The following is an 8,470-nucleotide window of genomic DNA, read 5'->3' as shown; positions in this document are numbered from 1 at the left end:
TGAAATCTGCTTGTGGCTCTGCAAGTGTTTAAGTCAGAAATTTATCTATGTCAGGGGTAGCTAATTAAGCCGGGATCAAATTCAAAAATCATCAGGTGAAAACAGGCTTGAAGGCGTTTTTTTTTTTGTTTGTTTTTTGTCAACAATTCCCACTGGTGCATTGAATCAGCTGAGAGCAAGCGAGCTCCTTTTTACCCCTTTTTTCCTTTTTTTCCCTCATGCATGTTTGTGATTACCTTTGCCTTCACCATGCTTGTATACTCCATCTGTCATTAGTGTTGTATTAATTTCTGAGGACATGCAAAGCTGACGAATTAAACTGAAATTGTAGATGCATGGCCTCTGCATTCACATCATTAGAACCAAGCATATCTCTGGTCTCAGGTTGTTTTCTCTTTGGTCTCACATTATTCCTATCTACTTAGTTTGGTACGAAATTGGATACCAATATATGCTCATCATAACTTGTATGATTGTTTTGTGTAATCCAAAGATTATGCAGTTTTATTTTCATCTTTTTTTTCCGTCTGTAATTGCGTCGTAATAGCATGCAGATGTTAGATAATAATTTTACAGCATTACACAATTTTAGTTAACACAGCATCATTGTAATATTTACTTTTCTGCGAATGCTTTGTACATTTCATCTTTGCCTTGTAAAACTGGGCCAAGCCAGCAAGAGAAATGAGCAAGACATCAAAGGATATCAACGCTCAAATCTGACCTGCAACTTCATCACAAAACTGATTTTGTAGCTGAGTCTTGCTTGCATCTAGTGCTGCTGGGTTGCATTGTAAGTATGAATGCAGTAGAAAAATATTTACGACATAATTTGTAAAAGTTGATGTGTTCTCTGCAATATGAATAAAAACCTGTATTAAAGAATCTGTCATTTACGATTAAATTGTGTCACTATCTGAAAAAAACAGAACAAAGAACGTCTGAATCTCTTTGACTTACTTGCTAAATACTTACCAAATACAGTTCAATCAAAATCTCTTTTGTCTGATGAATCTTTATCATTTTTATCAACATAAAGCCAAACACCTTTGTTACCAGGGAATTTACAGTTCGTTTCTTATCAACAAATAATATATTTTATGGCTTTTAAGGTAGATATTAAGATATCTGATGACAGTTAATGACTGGTGCACTAAAATCAAAATTGGGGATGAGCAGTTGCTAACAATGCTCTAAAGCAGTCTTCATCAATTGGTAAACCCAAAGTGTTAATACATTCAGAATATTGTGTTATGTATTAACAGCTGAAGTTTGCCCCTTATTGATTACTGTCACGGTAGCTTTTTGTATGTGCTTACATCACATTCACAGTCCTCCAGAGTCTCGTGTCTGTTCATATATAAGTTGTAAAATAACATAGAAGTACATAGCACATAAAAGGGTGTTGTGGTGTTTGAAAGCAAAAGTATTTATAGAAGTAAAAACATGACAATTATTGTTTGAGAGCTTTTGCCCCTTAGTGTATGCCAAGGGTCTGATCATGACTTTTCATATGTTTGTTTGATCACTGATCTATAACCCTCACCTACCATCATGAGTCCTGTGTAATGACAGAAAGAATGAGATTGTGGATACAAGCAGTCAGTGTGAGAATCCTGGGGAGAGTGGCTGGGCTCAACCTTAGAGGAAGGGTGAGGAGTGTGGACATGTGGAGGGAGCTTGGAATAGAGCTGCACCTTTCCACTTAAAGGAGTGAGGTGGTCCGGGCATCTGATGAGGATCCTGCCCCTCCGTTGAAGTCTTTCAGGTATGTCTACCTGGAAGACTAAGGGGCAGACCCAACACGTGCCAGAGGAATTTTTGTCCCATCTGGCCTGGGAACGCCTTGGAATGCCCCAGTAGAAGCTGGAAAATGTCACTGGTGAGAAAGACGCCTGGATTAACTTGCTTACCATGCTGCCAACGCTATAAGCAGAAGAAGATTGATGGATGGATAATTTTTTTGTTGTGCTATAGCCATTTTGCACCTATTTTTAAAAAATTAACGAAAAATAATCAAAGTATCACCCTATAACACAACAACTCAACTTCTACCTGCTCCCCCCACCCCCCTCCTTTTCTGAATTTGTTTATTTATTCATTTATTTTAATATTGAGGCCTGCCTACAGGAGTGACCTTGTACTCTTCATAAAAACAGTTAGGGTTGGGGTTACATTTTCATGGTTAATGTCCTTATACAATTTATTTTGTTTCCAAATTTCCATACCACAGAATAATCCAAAGCAAATCATCCAATCAAGCTCATCCCATTATCTATAAAATCTGAGGCACAAAGTCACTTCCTCTCCGCTGTTCCTGATGGGCACGCGTCTGATGCAGACATGGCTGGATGGCATCTCTGAGAATTCACCTCGCCACTTTGATGAACAATTGCTTGCTAAATACAAGTAACTTGTGGTGAGTCAAAAGTTACTTTTGTTTCAGAATGTGTGTTGTGTTTATTTAAAACTCCAGCTGACTGTGTTTTCTTTCCCTCTGGACTCGTGTGTATTTACAGTCCTGTGTGGTTCCACACAGTTACTTGCAGAAGTAATCAGTTGCCCTTCTGTTGATCAAAAGGGTAAATCCAGCTTTGCTGAATGTTTGAATGCAAGAGATTTTTTAGCTAATTGTTCAAAACAACTGAATGATTTGTATACTGTTAAAATTTTGTAATTTTGTAAAGAGATTTCTAAGCATCCCAACTTTAAAACATTTTGAAGACTTTGAAGCAATTAATTGATAAACGTACAACAGATTGATATTGAGTAGTAATTGTTTTTTTAATGTCATTGACCCCTTTTTAGGTCAGATTTATTGGAACTCTAAATCTGGAGGATATTGGTGAGCCACCCCACAGACTTTTCTTTTTCTCACACTCTTTTCTGAAGTTTACCATGGATAACAGGACAATGGAACTGAACTGAACCCCAAAAAGTCATTAACTCAATGAACATTTTTGTGTCATCTTTAAAATAGGAGGAAGGGCTTTATTTGATTATTGATTGATTTGTTTTTTTGTTTGTTTTTGAAAAGGCAATTGTTTATTGATTATTCAAATTGATTGATAGTGTGCAATACTTAAAAAATATTCTCAATAAATGTAACTTTAACTTAATTTTGGGTTTGTTTCATTATTCACACACCCTAAGCTCCTTTGAGATGAACCAAACATGAGTTTTCTGTTGTTTATTGTCATGGTTACTTTGAAAGTTCATTTTATTGTCATGGACTTCCGGTTTCCGGGTTCCGGGAACCACCCTTGTTGCTGGTAACTTGTCACTGCTTTCCCTGAGGTTCACTATCCCCCCACGGCGCTGCGGAGAGTTCTCACACCTGCGATTAATCACTCATCACTACTCACCTTCAAGAGACGCCTGGAAACTCTCTGCAGTGCCAGAGTTTCGCTCTTTACTCCCCGTGGTAAAGCTCCAGCGCTCGGCTCAGTATCTCTTGTGATTCTTTGATTTATTTCTGTACTTACCTGTGGATTCTCCTACTAACATGTCTCTCCTCTTTTCCAGTGCCTCACTCTCCGCTCACCAGCAGCTCGGCTCCAGCACTCTCACCCACGAAGATTTCCCCTCACTCTCCGGACACTAGGATTCCCCCCCCCTTTTTCCTGTGCACAATAAATCTCTTAAAACTGCTCCCGACTCCGCATCTGGGTTCATCCACTACGCACGCACACAACAGTAAACTCTGGCCAAACCATGGACCCAGCGGATCTGGACCCCATCAAGACAGCCATCACACAACAAGGACAACGCCTTGGACAACACGAAGGCATGCTCACCGGAATCATGAAATCCCTGCAAGGCCTCAGCACCCAAGTCTCCACCCTTTCCGACCACCTGCAGTCTCTCTCTCAGCCTCCCTGCGCACCTCCTGTTCCCACCTCTGAGTAATGCCACCGCTAATCCCTCAGCCCCTGCTTCTCCTTCCCCTTCTTCCTTGAAAGAGCCTTATGTACCTCAGCCTGAATTTTTCACTGGTGAGATTGGGTCAGCCAGTAGTTTTTTGTTAAGATGCACTTTAGTTTTTGACCAGCAGCCTAGCAGCTATCCCTCAGATAGAGCCAAGATAGCTTATGTCATTAATCTCCTGCGTGGTAAGGCCTCACGTTGGGCCACTAGTTTATGGGAGAAGAAGTCCCCTTTGTTAGCCTCGTTTTCTGTATTCTCCGCTGAGTTAATTCGTGTTTTTGACCACCCCCTGCAGGGACAGGAAGCAGCCAAAAGATTATTTTCCCTTTCTCAGGGTTCCCAGTCAGCCGCAGAATTCTCTGTCGATTTTCGTATTTTAGCCTCTGAGAGTGGATGGGGAGAGACAGCGAGAGAAGCGACAGTCCAAACCCCGTCCAGTGGCTCCCTCTGTAGTCCAAACCCCTTCACTCATTCCTATCACTCCCAAGACTAATGTTTCTCCACCCAGCTCCCCTCTATCTGAACCCATGCAGTTAGGTAGAACCAGACTCAGTCCCGGAGAACGCCAGAGAAGGTTAAATCTTAGACTGTGCATTTACTGTGGTCAATCAGGTCATTTTCTAGCCTCCTGCCCTTCTATGCCAAAAGACCAGGCTCACTAGTGACAGAGGGTGCACTAGTGAGCCACACCTCTACCACTCCTAGCTCTCCCCCTCGTATCACCGTTCCCTCATGCCTTCTCTGGGGCAGGAACTCGCTCCCTCTTCAGGTTCTCATAGACTCCGGCGCTGATGACAACTTTATTCAAGACGAATTGACCAAACAGCTTCAAATTCCTCTCGAGCCTCTAGATTCTCCCAAGACTGTTACTGCCTTAGATGGCAGAGTTCTCGCGAGAGTGACTCATCGTACCGCCCCCCTCACTCTCATAATTTCGGGTAATCACCATGAGGATATTTCCTTTTTTGTTATCCCGTCTCCCCACTCTCCCATAGTGCTCGGTCTCCCCTGGTTACAGATGCACAATCCTCAAATTAACTGGAAGTCGGCTTCCATCACTAATTGGAGCGTCCATTGTCATTCGCATTGTCTCCGTTCAGCTAATCCGTTCTCTTCTCGCCCTAGAGTCGCTCCCTGTCAGCCTGATCTTACTGGTGTCCCTGCTGAATACCATGATTTGGTGCCCGTTTTCAGCAAGGAGCTGGCCATATCTCTTCCCCCGCATCGACCATATGATTGCGCTATAGACTTGCTCCCTGGCGCCCCCCTGCCCAGTAGTCGGCTCTACAATCTCTCACGCCCCGAGAAGGAAGCCATGGAGACATATATTCAAGACTCCTTGGCTTCCGGGTTGATTCGGCCCTCTTCCTCGCCTTTAGGAGCAGGTTTCTTCTTTGTTAAAAAGAAGGATGCCTCTCTTAGGCCCTGTATTGATTTTCGGGGTCTTAATGACATCACCATTAAGAATAAATACTCTCTTCCTCTCATTGACCCCTCGTTCGAGCCCCTGTGCTCCGCGCAGATTTTCACTAAGCTTGACCTTCGCAATGCTTACCATCTCATCCGTATTAAAGAGGGAGATGAATGGAAGATGGCTTTTAACACGCCTCTCGGACACTTTGAGTATTTGGTAATGCCCTTCGGTTTAACTAACGCCCCAGCCGTCTTCCAGGCGCTTATTAATGATGTGCTTCGCGACATGCTTAACCGATTCGTGTTTGTTTATCTGGATGACATTCTTATTTTCTCCCGCACCCTGCTAGAGCATCAACAGCACGTCCGGTTAGTTTTGCAGAGGCTTTTGGAGAACAAACTTTATGTGAAACCTGAGAAGTGCGAGTTCCACGCCCCCTCGGTCAACTTTTTAGGTTATGTTATTGCTCAAGGCCAACTTCAGCCAGACCCTGCCAAGATCCAAGCGGTGAGTGAGTGGCCCACTCCCTCCTCCCGCAAAGAGTTACAGAGGTTTTTAGGGTTCGCCAACTTCTATCGCAGGTTTATTAGGGACTACAGTAAGGTGGCAGTTCCCCTCACCCGTCTTACCTCAGTTAGCGCCCCCTTTAGGTGGAGTCAGGAGGCTGAGGAGGCCTTTTCCAAACTGAAGACTCTCTTTACTTCTGCTCCGGTGCTCAAGCATCCCAACCCGTCTCTCCAGTTTGTTGTGGAGGTGGACGCCTCCGACAAGGGGGTGGGGGCCGTTCTCTCCCAGAGGAACCCAGAGACTCAGAGACTGCATCCCTGTGCCTTTTTCTCCCGTCGTTTGTCACCAGCGGAGAGAAACTATGATGTGGGTAACCGAGAGTTGCTGGCTGTTGTGTGGGCCCTGCAAGAGTGGAGGCACTGGTTGGAGGGCACCAGCCACCCCTTTTTGATTTGGACTGATCACAAGAATTTGGCTTACCTGAGATCAGCCCGGCGGTTGAACCCACGCCAGGCTCACTGGGCCCTTTTCCTGAGCCGATTTAATTTCACATTGTCCTACAGACCTGGTTCCAGAAATCTCAAGCCAGATGCGCTCTCCCGGAGAGATTCTGGTTCTGGAGACACTGAGGAACCCGACCTCATCCTTCCACCTACCTGTGTTGTTGGAGCAGCCATCTGGGAGATCCAATCCATCGTCTGTCAGGCCCAGGAACAACAACCTGACCCTGGAACTGGACCTCCAGATCGCCTGTTTGTTCCAGATTCTGCTAGATCTCCAGTGCTTCAGTGGGCTCACTCCTCCAGGCTTACTTGCCATCCTGGCTTCCACAGGACCCTCCAGTTTCTCCAGCGGAGTTTTTGGTGGCCTGGTATGACACGTGACACCCGTCAGTTCGTGGCAGCCTGCTCTGTCTGCGCCGGGGTAAATCCTCCCATCGTCCCCCTGCTGGTTTGTTGCGCCCTCTCCCTACTCCCCAACGCCCCTGGTCACATATAGCTCTGGATTTTGTCACCGGCCTTCCTCCATCAGAAGGTAACACTGTCATTCTTACCATCGTGGACAGATTTTCCAAGTGTGTGCATTATGTACCCTTACCCAAACTCCCCTCAGCCCTCGAGACCGCTCAGCTTCTAGTGTTACATGTCTTCAGATTACATGGACTCCCTTGTGACATTGTGTCAGACCGTGGACCCCAGTTTACTTCTCAAGTTTGGAAGGAGTTTTGCAGAGAGTTGGGCGCAACAGCCAGTCTGTCCTCTGGATATCACCCCCAGACCAACGGCCAGACGGAGCGGGCGAACCAGGGTTTGGAGACCGCTCTGCGCTGCGTTGCTGCGCACCACCCCGTCTCCTGGAGCACACACCTCCCCTGGGTGGAATATGCGCATAACTCCCTCACCTCCTCGGCCACAGGTATGTCCCCCTTCATGTGTTGCTTCGGCTTTCAACCTCCCCTGTTTCCTGAGCAGGAGCAATCTGTGGCCGTCCCTTCGGTGCAGCAACATCTCCGGAGGATGAGGGAGGTATGGAGGACCGCCAGGGCTGCACTGACACGCACGGCAGATAGGAACAAGAGGATGGCCGATATGCATCGTTCCCCCGCTCCGGCGTATCAGGTGGGGCAAAGAGTCTGGCTGTCATCCCGGGACCTTCCTCTGGAGGTGGAGTCATGTAAGCTCTCTCCTCGTTTTGTGGGCCCTTTCGAAGTGGTTAAAGTGATTAATCCGTCTGCAGTCACCCTCAGGCTTCCAGAGTCTATGAAGATACACCCCACTTTCCATGTGTCCCTATTGAAACCGGTGACTTCCAGTGACCTCAGCCCACCTGCCGTCGCCCCTCCACCCCCCCGGATCATCGATGATCACCCAGCGTACACAGTCTCCAAGATTTTGGACGTTCGACCGCGCGGACGCGGCTTCCAATACCTGGTAGATTGGGAGGGTTATGGACCGGAGGAGCGCTCCTGGATTTCGCGGGGTCTGATTCTGGATGACAGCCTTCTCCGCGATTTCTACGCGGCCAACCCGGGTAAGCCTGGTAGGACGCCAGGAGGCGTCCGTTAGGAGAGGGGTACTGTCATGGTTACTTTGAAAGTTCATTTTATTGTCATGGACTTCCGGTTTCCGGGTTCCGGGAACCGCCCTTGTTGCTGGTAACTTGTCACTGCTTTCCCTGAGGTTCACCATCCCCCCACGGCGCTGCGGAGAGTTCTCACACCTGCGATTAATCACTCATCACTACTCACCTTCAAGAGACGCCTGGAAACTCTCTGCAGTGCCAGAGTTTCGCTCTTTACTCCCCGTGGTAAAGCTCCAGCGCTCGGCTCAGTATCTCTTGTGATTCTTTGATTTATTTCTGTACTTACCTGTGGATTCTCCTACTAACGTGTCTCTCCTCTTTTCCAGTGCCTCACTCTCCGCTCACCAGCAGCTCGGCTCCAGCACTCTCACCCACGAAGATTTCCCCTCACTCTCCGGACACTAGGATTCCCCCTCCCTTTTTCCTGTGCACAATAAATCTCTTAAAACTGCTCCCGACTCCGCATCTGGGTTCATCCACTACGCACGCACACAACAGTTTATCATTTCAATTAATCTAATTTCTTTTACATTTGATTTT

The sequence above is a fragment of the Cheilinus undulatus genome, linkage group 6 (genome assembly GCF_018320785.1).
Source record: "Cheilinus undulatus linkage group 6, ASM1832078v1, whole genome shotgun sequence".
Taxonomy (NCBI): domain Eukaryota; kingdom Metazoa; phylum Chordata; class Actinopteri; order Labriformes; family Labridae; genus Cheilinus; species Cheilinus undulatus.
This window is presented reverse-complemented; position numbering follows the sequence as displayed.